Raw genomic sequence first — 11989 nt, 5'->3', positions numbered from 1 at the left:
TTGTTTCTGATCGTGATTCAAGATTTCAAGCGAAATTCTGGAAAGAGTTACAGAAAGCTCTAGGAACAAGGCTTAACTTTAGTACTGCTTTTCATCCGACAACAGACGGACAGACAGAAAGGACAAATCAGATTGTGGAAGATATGCTTAGAGCTTGTGTTTTGGATTTTCAAGGAACTTGGGAGAAATTCTTACCTATGGTGGAGTTTTCGTATAATAACAGCTATCAAGCCACTATTGGGATGGCTCCCTATGAAGCACTTTATGGAAGGAAATGTCGCACGCCTCTGTGCTGGAGCGATATTGATGAAGCACGTGTCATAGGTCCAGAATTGATTCAGGAAACCACAGATAAGATCCGATTGATACAATCAAGAATGAAAGCTGCTCAGAGTAGACAAAAGAGTTATGCGGATCGACGGAGAAGACCACTGGAGTTTATGGTAGGAGATCACGTATTCTTGAAGATATCACGCACGAAAGGAATCATGAGATTTGGCCAATCAGGGAAGCTGAGTCCAAGGTATATTGGACCATATGAGATCTTAGAACGGGTTAATGAGGTAGCATATCGGTTAGCATTACCGACTGACCTGGACAAGGTCCATAATGTATTCCATGTGTCGATGTTGCGCAAATACGTCCCAGATCCGAGCCACATTATTAGACACGAGCCTTTACAGCTACGAAATGACTTGACCTATGAGGAGAAACCAATTGAAATACTTGACCGAAGAGAAAAGCAACTGAGAAGTAAGGTGATCCAAATGGTGAAAGTTCTATGGGCTAACCACTTGACTTCTGAAGCTACTTGGGAAGTAGAAGAACAAATGAGAGCAAAATATCCCCACCTTTTCTCTTAGGGTGATATGATCTTTATGTAATGATAGCTTTAATTGAAATTTATATGATACTACATGATCTGAATGTTTGACGAAATGATTTATGACATTGCTTATTTCGCATATATCATATGGATTGAATTTTTTATGAATGAATATGTTATCAATAATATAGGTTCTAACTGAGCTCAAGTTTCGAGGACGAAACTTTTTCTAAGAGGGGAAGGATGTAATATCCCCAAGTTCTAATTTTATTTAATTGATAACTAATCTTAGTTAATAAACTAAAAGCGAACCAATCTTAGTAAATAAAAATTAGTAAGTCAATTTCTAAGATATTATGTTTAGTAATTTTGGATAATGAGGTTCATAAATTAAAATTCTAAAGTCTCTAGTCAACCTTGTAAGTAATTTGGAAATTGAATGTAATACATAATGTGAGTAATAAAATTAGCAAAAGAAACTCCAACTCATAAAATGAGCCCAACCAAACATCAGTAAATAAGAAATAAAAGAAAAAGAGGAAAATCATCTTCCTCCTTTGTCAATGGCGTGTAAGACTACAACTCTCAAGCCATGGAATTCTCTTCTTCCCTTGTTTTACAAAACCAGCAAACATTTTATAATTATACTTTTTCCCTCACAAACTCATTAAACCCACTGAAATTCACTCAAAAAATGGTTAAGCTTCTTGTTTTCTTGAAAAACCATGGATGCTCATGGTTTGGTGAATTTTTAATTTCTGAAATTCATCTTGTGAGATAGCAATTCCTCTATAAATAGGGAGATTGAGTTTGAAATTTTCCACACAAAATCAACAACAATTCAGAAAAAAATAAAATCAACTAAAAGAATTTGGAACAAGAATTTTCAAAACTTTTAACTCCTCTGTTCTTCTGTTTCGGCCACCACCACAACACCTCACACCCGTCCACTTTCCGACCACCATTGGCGAGCCCACACCCAGCCGACCAACCGCCGACCGTCGCCCTCCTCTCTCGCGCACCCTTCGACCCCCCCCTGCACTCTCGCCCATTCTCTCTCCTCTTTCGCGAACTGCACAGCACACACACTCACCTTGCTGCTCGCCGCCCTTCTGTCGCCTTCGCCGCCTCGAAAGCTGCCCTCGCCGGACCCTGCCGCGACGCCGAGCCCCTCCCCTGCGTGTGTATTCTGTTTTTGAGGTGAGTCTAATGTTTTACAATTGTTTTCTAAAATGTTGACTTTATAATGTTATATATACTAACTTCCTAATTTATTAAACCCTTTTGGCTATGTAATAATAGTGTTGATAATGCAAGCTTATAACTAAGTTAAGTCACTTATAAATTATAGTTAGCTAAGTCCAGCAAATGTTATTTACAGTTAGTCCTTCAAAAACATAAATAGTCAAACTTTAAATTATTTAAGTTATAACATGCTTCCTTATATATTTCTAAACTAGTTTAAAAATTATAGTCATTTCTAATTTTAATAAGTAACTAACTTATATGAGTGCCCTATTAAGTTATAAAACTTATAACATAATAATATGACTAATTGAAGGATAATACTTTTATTCGATTTTTAAGTAATATCTATAGAAATAAGTATAAAGGTTTGGATAAACTATTATAACTTCAGTTTATTACGTAATCACTAAATAAGCTAGACTTTATAACTAATATAAACCATATTATAAACTAAGAATCATACTTAAGGAGCACTTATGTTAATATTTTCCATTAATTTCTAACTTATAAAATACTCGTTTTGAAACTTAAAAGAACTCGTTCCTCGGAGCTCAATAAGGACGATATCAAGGACATAAGAAAGGATTATTATTATTCTGCAATCAAGGTAACATCTACTGCTAGTACCCGCAATTCCTTTAAATGTTTTTATGAACATGAGAACAATGTGATTTAGTGAAAGTTTATCAAAATGTTTATTCTTGAGTTGCGGGATGATTACTATGATTTATTTGTAAGTACATTCTATGAGTTTCATGAACTGGATGGATTATCATGGCCTATGATTTATGAAAAGTTAATATGAGATGAAATGATTTTGCTACCTTAATTATTGAGGTAGAGCTGAGATAAATGACTGATGTTTATCACCTATGAATATTAAAAGTAACGAAACATGATAACGTAAAGTGAAAGAACTGGTTTGCTGAGCTGATTGGCGGTCGTATACGTACCGAGCTGTTTATTGGGGCACTGGCCCATTACTGTTTATTGGGCACTGGCCCGTTACTGGTGTAGGGTAATGCCCGGGACACAGCGTTGCACAGTGGTGCATACACATGGCTGGGAGACGTCCCAGAGCTGACTGATTTTGCAGCAACCAGTGTAAGAAAAATGGATAAAAGGATTAATGGCTTATAAAGGTAAAGCTGAATGAATGGTATTTCGACAAATGTTTGAGTTATTCTTTCCCCTGTTTGCAAATAAAATGAGTTGAAATGAATTTACGTTGCTGGAGTAGCTTGTTACTGGGCCTCGGCTCATAACGTTTTGTATTTATGTTTTAGGTACTGCTGGGGACGATGGTACTGCGTAGTGGCAAGGATTACCACCTTATTAAATCATCTAGTAATAGTGCTACTAACTTGTAAGGTTAACTTAACTAGAATGTAAGACCATATACTTTAATATAAATTATCATTGTCATGTCATGTAACGTTAACGTTGTTTACTTTATTATATCATAACATGTTTAAGTTATCACTATTATCTCATAATGTTTAAATATGTTATATGATTGTGGCCTTGCACCTTCCTAACCGAAGGTGCGGCAGTAATGCCTCGACTAAATAGGTATTCCGCTGCTAATTAGATTATCTTAAATAGTGAATTAGTAGTCGGGGCGTTACAGAGTGGTATCCGAGCAAACGGTTCTGAACCATAACGTTTAACCCCATGGTTTTACGTTAAATAAAAATATCTAAGTTATAAAGAAGATTCAAAGGTACATTGGTTAAATTATAGATAAAATAAGGAATTATGGTTAAATTAAATTAAGTAAATTGAAAACTAAAAATGTTTATAATGAGTGTGAGCGTATGATGTGGGAAATGGGAATATTTTATAATTTTATTTCAACGTAACTGTAATTTGACATGCTGAATGTCGACCGTTGATGTCAACACGATGTTACAAACGATGCTGAAAATGTGCACGTGAGGATGTGCATATAGAGGATGACCAGGATGATGATTATGAACCTTTAGACAGAAATGCAGAAAGGATGGAAAGGTTGGAAAATATGAGCACTATGTTAGCTGAGTTAATCCAAGAATCCCGGAGGAAGGTAGTTACTAATGAAAATGAGAGCGCTGCGATGTTCAAAAAGTTCTCATCTCTTAACCCACCTTTATATGATGGTAAGCCTGATCCAGTGGCGTTTGAAGATTGGATTAATCGCATTGATCAGCTGTTTGAAACCTTGCAATGCCCTGAGAAATGGAGGGTAGACTTTGTTGTATTTTATCTCACGGGCCAAGCAAGTTTATGGTGGAGATTGTTAAGGAAAATAAAAATGAACCTGGGTTTGGATGGAGTAAACTTCAGGATTTGATGCGAGATAAATTTTACCCTCCTTCACTTAGGAAGCAGAAGGAAGATGAATTCCTTCACTTACAGCAAGGTACAATGAGTGTTTTGGAATATGCTAATAAGTTCATGGAGCTTTCAAGGTTCGCACCTGAGCTAGTAGCTAGTGAGCAGTCAAGGATGAACCGCTTTGAGCGAGGTCTTCAGCTCAAATATCAGGATAGGTTGGCATCTCAAAGGTTCACTTCATATCAGGATATGGTTGATGTTGCCGTTAATGTGGAACGGGTAGTATTGCTTCGAGAATCTCAAAATAGTAACTTTAAAAGGAGGAATGATGGAAGGAGTGATAATCCAGGAGGAGCAAAAAGGCCGAATCAGGGTTATCAAGGAGGCCAAAACTTTAGGAGGAATGATACCAATCAATTCGGTTACAGAGGACAAGGAGGCAACAAACACCAGAACAACTATAAGGCATCAGCAAACGATCCCAAGGGTGTACTAAGTGTGGAAGAATGAGTCATGTAGCAAATGAGTGTCGTATTGGCACAAACACTTGCTATCGGTGCGGAAGCCATGAGCATTATGTTGAGAGTGCCCAAAGCCACCAGGGACACCAATGCCATAGGAGGGACTACTTCTGGTGGTACTGACCGCAACCGAGCAGCAACAATGCCGGAGCATATCGTAATCCACCACGACAAGCACCGACAGGAAGAATCTATGTCATGAGGCAAGATGAAGCTGAGAATGATGACACTGTTATTACCGGTACCTTCTCTATCCATTCTTTGCCTGTCCATGTTTTATTTGATTCTGGAGCCTCACATTCTTTCATTTCTCCATTGTTTGCCAAAAGCCTGAACTTGCAACCATCATGTGACTTTTCCTCTCTAAATGTTGCCCTACCTACTGGTGAAACTGTGAGATGTAGAGTCATGTATAGGAATTGTCCAATTGTGTTGGGGAAAGTTGAGTTTCTAGTTGACCTTGTAGAATTTGAGTTATCTGAGTTTGATGTGATTTTGGGGATGAATTGGTTGACTAAATATGAGGCTGACATTAATTGTGTTAAGCAGAGTGTGACCCTTAAAGCACCTGATGGGCGTAGAATTTCATACCAAAAGTTTGTGACAAAACCTCAAATCCAAATTGTGTATGGGTTGAGAGCTCAAAAGATGCCTGAGTTTGACTATTTTGGGTACCTTTGTAGTGTCATAGATGTAAATTCCCCTAAACCTTCCATAGCTGATATACCTGTGATTTGTGATACCCAAATGTGTTCCCGACGAGATACCTGGTATGCCTCCACGAAGAGAATTAGATTTTAGCATCGAGATAATCCCAGGAGCAGCCCCATTTCCAAGGCACCCTATAGGATGGCCCCAACCGAGTTACAAGAATTGAAGAAACAATTAGATGAGTTACTTGAAAAAGGATATATTCGACCGAGTGTGTCACCTTGGGGACGCCAGTTTTATTTGTGAAGAAAAAGGATGGAAGTTTAAGGTTATGCATTGATTATAGGGAATTAAACAAGATCACCATTAAAAATAAGACTTACCCGCATAGATGATTTGTTTGATCAACTTCGAGGTGCAAAAGTCTTTTCGAAAATAGATTTGAGGTCTGGTTACCATCAACTTCGTATCAAGCCTGAGGATATTCCAAAAACTGCCTTTAGAACCCGGTATGGCCATTATGAGTTTGTTGTTATGCCCTTTGGGTTAACCAATGCACCATCTGTATTTATGGACTTAATGAACCGTGTCTTCAAGCCATACCTAGACAAGTTTGTGGTTGTTTTCATTGATGATATTTTAGTGTACTCTAAGAACATGGAGGAACATAAGGAGCATTTGAGGAAAGTAATGGAGATGTTAGTGGAAAATCAATTATATGCTAAGCTGTCAAAGTGTGAATTCTGGCTCAAGAAGATATCATTTTTGGGCATATTATTTCTGAAGAAGGAGTGTCGTGGATCCTGAGAAAATAAAAGCAATAGTGGAGTGGCCTAGACCAACTAATGTTCCTGAAGTTCGGAGTTTCATGGGATTAGCTGGCTATTACAAAGATTTGTGCAAGATTTCTCTAGAATTGCCTTACCCATAACCAAACTTGTGAGGAAGAATGTCAAATATAAGTGGACTGAGGAGTGTGAGACTGCCTTCCAAGAACTTAAAAGAAGACTCACCACTGCCCCTGTTCTTACCCTTCCATCTGGAACCGAGGGATTTGTTATCTATAGTGATGCCTCCAAACACGGGTTAGGTTGTGTCTTAATGCAAAATGGGAAAGTGATAGCATATGCCTCTCGCCAACTCAAAACATGAACAAAATTATCCCACCCATGACCTTGAACTTGCTGCTGTTGTCTTTGCCCTCAAAATTTGGAGACATTACTTATATGGAGCCTCGTGTCAAATTTTCACTGATCACAAAAGCCTGAAATATATCTTCACCCAAAAAGAGTCAACAGAGGCAACGTAGGTGGCTAGAATTGAAAGACTATGATCTTGATATTCAATATCATCCGGAAAAGCTAATGTAGTTGCTGATGCCCTGAGTCGTAAATCTCACCTGAAAACAATCTGTCTATTCCTCGAGCCATTCATGATGATTTGATGAAGATGGAGGTAGAACTCATTCAGAGGAAAAAGGGTGCTTGTTGAATCAATGGAGGTAAGGTGCTGCTTAATGGATGAAATAAAGGGAGCTCAGGGAAAGGATTCACAATGGAACGAATAAAGTTGGATGTGAAGAATGGGAAGTCACCGGTTTTGTGATCCAAGAAGATGGAACTTTGAGGTTTCAAGGGAGATTATGTGTTCCAAATGATGAAAATTTGAAGAAAAGGATTTTGACTGAGTCTCACAATGCACCATACTCAATTCATCCTGGAGGAAATAAGTTGTACAAGGATTTAAGGCAGGTGTACTGGTGGAGCAATATGAAACAGGAAGTAGCAGACTTTGTGGCTAAATGCCTAACATGCCAGAGGATTAAAATAGAACACCAGAGGCCAGCTGGTTTGTTGCAGCCTTTGGATGTGCCAAAGTGGAAATGGGATTCCATATCGATGGATTTCATTTTGGGTTTGCCTATGTCAACCAAGGGAATGAATTCCATTTGGGTTATTGTGGATCGGTTGACAAAGTCGGCACATTTCCTAGCTGTGAAGAGTAACTGGAGTTTGGATCGATTGGCTGAATTATATCATGAACACGATAGTAAGATTACATGGAGTGCCTAGCTCGATTGTTTCTGATCGTGATTCAAGATTTCAAGCGAAATTCTGGAAAGAGTTACAGAAAGCTCTAGGAACAAGGCTTAACTTTAGTACTGCTTTTCATCCGACAACAGACGGACAGACAGAAAGGACAAATCAGATTGTGGAAGATATGCTTAGAGCTTGTGTTTTGGATTTTCAAGGAACTTGGGAGAAATTCTTACCTATGGTGGAGTTTTCGTATAATAACAGCTATCAAGCCACTATTGGGATGGCTCCCTATGAAGCACTTTATGGAAGGAAATGTCGCACGCCTCTGTGCTGGAGCGATATTGATGAAGCACGTGTCATAGGTCCAGAATTGATTCAGGAAACCACAGATAAGATCCGATTGATACAATCAAGAATGAAAGCAGCTCAGAGTAGACAAAAGAGTTATGCGGATCGACGGAGAAGACCACTTGGAGTTTATGGTAGGAGATCACGTATTCTTGAAGATATCACCCACGAAAGGAATCATGAGATTTGGCCAATCAGGGAAGCTGAGTCCAAGGTATATTGGACCATATGAGATCTTAGAACGGGTTAATGAGGTAGCATATCGGTTAGCATTACCGACTGACCTGGACAAGGTCCATAATGTATTCCATGTGTCGATGTTGCGCAAATACGTCCCAGATCCGAGCCACATTATTAGACACGACGCCTTTACAGCTACGAAATGACTTGACCTATGAGGAGAAACCAATTGAAATACTTGACCGAAGAGAAAAGCAACTGAGAAGTAAGGTGATCCAAATGGTGAAAGTTCTATGGGCTAACCACTTGACTTCTGAAGCTACTTGGGAAGTAGAAGAACAAATGAGAGCAAAATATCCCCACCTTTTCTCTTAGGGTGATATGATCTTTATGTAATGAATGCTTTAATTGAAATTTATATGATACTACATGATCTGAATGTTTGACGAAATGATTTATGACATTGCTTATTTCGCATATATCATATGGATTGAATTTTTTTATGAATGAATATGTTATCAATAATATAGGTTCTAACTGAGCTCAATTTCGAGGACGAAACTTTTTCTAAGAGGGGAAGGATGTAATATCCCCAAGTTCTAATTTTATTTAATTGATAACTAATCTTAGTTAATAAACTAAAAGCGAACCAATCTTAGTAAATAAAAATTAGTAAGTCAATTTCTAAGATATTATGTTTAGTAATTTTGGATAATGAGGTTCATAAATTAAAATTCTAAAGTCTCTAGTCAACCTTGTAAGTAATTTGGAAATTGAATGTAATACATAAGGTGAGTAATAAAATTAGCAAAAGAAACTCCAACTCATAAAATGAGCCCAACCAAACATCAGTAAATAAGAAATAAAAGAAAAAGAGGAAAATCATCTTCCTCCTTTGTCAATGGCGTGTAAGACTACAACTCTCAAGCCATGGAATTCCTCTTCTTCCCTTGTTTTACAAAACCAGCAAACATTTTATAATTATACTTTTTCCCTCACAAACTCATTAAACCCACTGAAATTCACTCAAAAACAATGGTTAAGCTTCTTGTTTTCTTGAAAAACCATGGATGCTCATGGTTTGGTGAATTTTTAATTTCTGAAATTCATCTTGTGAGATAGCAATTCCTCTATAAATAGGGAGATTGAGTTTGAAATTTTCCACACAATCAACAACAATTCAGAAAAAAATAAAATCAACTAAAAGAATTTGGACAAGAATTTTCAAAACTTTTAACTCCTCTGTTCTTCTGTTTCGGCCACCACCACAACCACCTCACAGCCACCCCGTCCCACTTTCCGACCACCATTGGCGAGCCCACACCCAGACCAACCGCGACCGTCGCCCTCCTCTCTCGCGCACCCTTCGACCCCCCCCTGCACTCTCGCCCATTCTCTCTCCTCTTTCGCCGCCCTTCTGTCGCCTTCGCCGCCTCGGAACGCTGCCCTCGCCGGACCCCTGCCGCGACGCCAAGCCCCCTCCCCTGCGTGTGTATTCTGTTTTTGAGGTGAGTCTAATGTTTTACAATTGTTTTCTAAAATGTTGACTTTATAATGTTTATATATACTAACTTCCTAATTTATTAAACCCTTTTGGCTATGTAATAATAGTGTTGATAATGCAAGCTTATAACTAAGTTAAGTCACTTATAAATTATAGGTTAGCTAAGTCCAGCAAATGTTATTTACAGTTAGTCCTTCAAAAACATAAATAGTCAAACTTTAAATTATTTAAGTTATAACATGCTTCCTTATATATTTCTAAACTAGTTTAAAAATTATAGTCACTTCTAATTTTAATAAGTAACTAACTTATATGAGTGCCCTATTAAGTTATAAAACTTATAACATAATAATATGACTAATTGAAGGATAATACTTTTATTCGATTTTTAAGTAATATCTATAGAAATAAGTATAAAGGTTTGGATAAACTATTATAATTCAGTTTATTACGTAATCACTAAATAAGCTAGACTTTATAACTAATATAAACCATATTATAAACTAAGAATCATACTTAAGGAGCACTTATGTTAATATTTTCCATTAATTTCTAACTTATAAAATACTGTTTTGAAACTTAAAAGAACTCGTTCCTCGGAGCTCAGTAAGGACGATATCAAGGACATAAGAAGAGGATTATTATTATTCTGCAATCAAGGTAACATCTACTGCTAGTACCCGCAATTCCCTTTAAATGTTTTTATGAACATGAGAACAATGTGATTTAGTGAAAGTTTCTCAAAATGTTTATTCTTGAGTTGCGGGATGATAAATATGATTTATTTGTAAGTACATTCTATGAGTTTTATGAACTGGATGGATTATCATGGCCTATGATTTATGAAAAGTTAATATGAGATGAAATGATTTTGCTACCTTAATATTGAGGTAGAGCTGAGATAAATGACTGATGTTTATCACCTATGAATATTAAAAGTAACGAAACATGATAACGTAAAGTGAAAGAACTGGTTTGCTGAGCTGATTGGCGGTCGTATACGTACCGAGCTGTTTACTGGGGCACTGGCCCGTTACTGATTATTAGGGCACTGGCCCGTTACTGGTGTAGGGTAATGCCCGGGACACAGGTCCTTGCACAGTGGTGCATACACATGGCTGGGAGACGTCCCAGAGCTTACTGATTTTGCAGCAACCAGTGTAAGAAAAATGGATAAAAGGATTAATGGCTTATAAAGATAAAGCTGAATGAATGGTATTTCGACAAATGTTTGAGTTATTCTTTCCCCCTGTTTGCAAATAAAATGAGTTGAAATGAATTTACGTTGCTGGAGTAGCTTGTTACTGGCCTCGGCTCATAACGTTTTGTATTTATGTTTTAGGTACTGCTGGGGACGATGGTACTGCGTAGTGGCAAGGATTACCACCTTATTAAATCATCTAGTAATAGTGCTACTAACTTGTAAGGTTAACTTAACTAGAATGTAAGACCATATACTTTAATATAAATTATCATTGTCATGTCATGCAACGTTAACGTTGTTTACTTTATTATATCATAACATGTTTAAGTTATCACTATTATCTCATAATGTTTAAATATGTTATATGATTGTGGCCTTGCACCTTCCTAACCGAAGGCGCGGCAGTAATGCCTCGACTAAATAGGTATTCCGCTGCTAATTAGATTATCTTAAATAGTGAATTAGTAGTCGGGGCGTTACACTTTAAAACCATTCTAGCCAGGAGGATAGCCATGAATTTTGAAGCAATGTTCTTTGATGTGACCAGATATCTTGCAATGATCACAAAAATACATGGAAGCTCTTTTAGCACTTGTCATTCTATTTTGACCACCATTGTATAAATGATTGTGAGAGAAAGACTTGTAAGACTGATTCTGATCCTGAATTCTCTCTCTATCAGCTACTAAAGCAATAACATCATTAGTGGAATGTGAAAGATCACTGTGTTCTTTGTGTCTCTCTTCTTGTACAAGTAATCTGTAGGCATGAGAGAGTGTAGGAAGAGGATTCAGCATTAAAATATTTCCTCTAGCGGTAGTAAATTAATCTCCAAGCTTCATGAGAAACTACATTAATCTATGATCTTGTTGCATTGTATAAATCTTCTGAATAAGATTACAAGTACAATTATAACAGGTGCAATTCAGCAATGGGTTAGCATGCTAAGTTTATCCTAAAGAGCTTTGAATTTTGTGAGAAGCTCTAAGTTAGATTGAGGACCCTGAGTATGAGTAGCAATCTATTGTTTCAGATAGAATACTTGTAGACCAGATACATATACATATCCTTCCTTCACATCAATCCAAATTTCTCTTACAGTTTTAAAATATAAAACGCTTCAAGCAATTATAGTATCAAGATTGAAAAGTA

The 11989-nt window shown here is 37.2% G+C and overlaps 1 long non-coding RNA gene across 1 annotated transcript; it reads left to right on the top strand.

The window, feature by feature from the left end:
• Nucleotides 1-10208: 10208 nt before the first annotated feature.
• LOC130590990 (uncharacterized) lies at nt 10209-11119 on the top strand. The gene is made up of 2 exons (XR_008968872.1): nt 10209-10293; nt 10976-11119. It is a non-coding gene; the product is annotated as an uncharacterized LOC130590990 (long non-coding RNA).
• The last annotated feature ends 870 nt before the right edge of the window (nt 11120-11989 follow it).

This window comes from Beta vulgaris, chromosome 4, assembly GCF_026745355.1.
Source record: "Beta vulgaris subsp. vulgaris cultivar EL10 chromosome 4, EL10.2, whole genome shotgun sequence".
Lineage (NCBI taxonomy): Eukaryota > Viridiplantae > Streptophyta > Magnoliopsida > Caryophyllales > Amaranthaceae > Beta > Beta vulgaris.
Note: the sequence above shows the minus strand (reverse complement) of the source record. Positions and strands in the feature narration are given on the sequence as shown.